The 2098-nt window shown below is 30.5% G+C and overlaps 1 pseudogene; it reads left to right on the top strand.

Moving 5' to 3' along the window:
• Window positions 874-1843, top strand: LOC109227825 (annotated as a pseudogene).

Here is a 2098-nt window from a genome sequence, read left to right as displayed (position 1 = left end):
ATTTCGGCCACCATCTCTTCTCCTACATCTAGGTGGAAAACCTTATGTATTTATAGCACAAGTTTTAAGGGTTAAAACCTTCTTCCAAAACGTGTTGGGTTTTTCTTTCCGCTAGAAAATGATTCCTTTATTTGCTATTATTTAGGAAAAATGGACCACAAAATTTAATTAACAAGGCTTCCAATTATGGAATTAATTTCTAATTTTCGAAATTAATATCCACAATAATTAATTATGAATTATTCCACTAACAATTCGTAATTGCACTCCTTATTCAATTTCGAAAATCATCCATTAAATCTTATTTAACTCCCCAAGTTAAAATTCAGATATTAATCAATTAATTTAAATTATTGACTATTTAATTTATCGATTATTTCCTTTAGACTTTTGCTTAACTTATTTCATGTGTCGGATACAAAATTCATCGGCCGAGATTACACATGAAAACTTATAAGCTTTCATAAAAGTATGTCATCAATCTCTAAACCGAGACATGGATTCCATCAACTAACTATTTCTTCGCCACTGTACATTATTATTATTATCCAATTTACCAGGCATATTGACGAAAGAATATCGCCTTTTAATAAATCAAAACAATAATAATTTACACAACTCATAATAATTATATCAAAATTAAGAGTATAAGTACATTTAATGGTTAGAGAGTTTATTTTATTAAGTCAGTATAAAATAATTATCACTGTAGAAGGATAAGAAAAAACTCCTTTGTCAAATATATGTCGCTATCCAATTTTTTGTAGAAGCTTTTCACGGCTAATTAATTCTATATAAAGGCTACAAGTTCTGAATATTTTCTAACATGCTTGCTTTCTTATCACTATTTGTTGCTATTCCTAAGAAGAAAATATGGGTTTGAAAGGCAAGTTGGTATTTCAATGGAGGTGGAATGTGAAGGACACTTATTTCATGAACTTTATCAAACCAAACCTCATCATGTATCCATCATAAGCCCCAATAAGATCACAGGTTTTGATCTTCATGAAGGTGGGATTGGAGAGGTTGGTTCTGTAATTACCTGGAATTATAAGGAGGGTAAGAACACAAACCTTTTTCCTCTATGTAATTCAATTTGATGAATTTTCATATTAGGTGCTCGAAAAAGACTTTTATAAATTAAATAATGTAATTCCGTTTTGTTACCCGGATACTTCAAAAGTGTCATAGGTTTTGCACCGAAACTTTCAAAAGTTATTCATTTTTGGAGACTATGTCACGGATGCAAAAACATTCTGAGAGGATCCAACTACATAAATTCTATTCATACTGAGTCTCACTTAATCTTTTAGAGAAAAAGAAAATGAAAATGTGAGAAGAAGCATAACAAATTATATAAAGATTATCAAGACTCACACCTTAGTATTATCGATGCAAGTCTCTCATATAGGAGCAATAAGTATGTAGAGTCCCTTATCCATTGTGTAATAAAAAAAAGAACTAATAAATCAAATACTAGTTTTTTTTTGGGTTGTAAAAGTCCATATCTTTTGCGAGGAAATTGACGTTGAGCTAGGATTAACGTCTCTTTTTATTTTTGGATCACTTTTATTATGATTATAGATGGAAATGAGAAGATTGCTATGTGTGTCATTGAAGAAGCCATTGATGATGATAAGAAATCAATACATGGAAATTGATAGAAGGAGATCTCTTGGAAGCGTATAACGCTTTCACTGTTAACATTTCCTGCTATCAACATTGGATTACGTGGACATATGTGTATGAGAAGAAAACTGAAGACACCCCTGAGCCTCTATCTTTCTTGGGATATGTTGCTGAACTTACCAAAGATATAGAGGCTCACAATCTCGAGAATTAGAATTATCCGTGCTATTTGATATAGCTGATCATAATATATGTGGGTTTGTGTCATGAGATTGGACAATATTAGCTAGTACTTGAATGTGAAAATAAATAATAATGTTGTGATAAAAAATAATAATGTCCAAATGTCAATCTATATATAAGATGTTAATAAATACTATACGTTTGTTCAGTCTGATGTGTATGATAATGTTGTATTGAATATTGGCTAGTCCTAGAATGTGGACTAAATAATAAAGTTATGTTGAGA

Source organism: Nicotiana attenuata, chromosome 6, assembly GCF_001879085.1.
Source record: "Nicotiana attenuata strain UT chromosome 6, NIATTr2, whole genome shotgun sequence".
Taxonomy (NCBI): domain Eukaryota; kingdom Viridiplantae; phylum Streptophyta; class Magnoliopsida; order Solanales; family Solanaceae; genus Nicotiana; species Nicotiana attenuata.
Note: the sequence above shows the minus strand (reverse complement) of the source record. Positions and strands in the feature narration are given on the sequence as shown.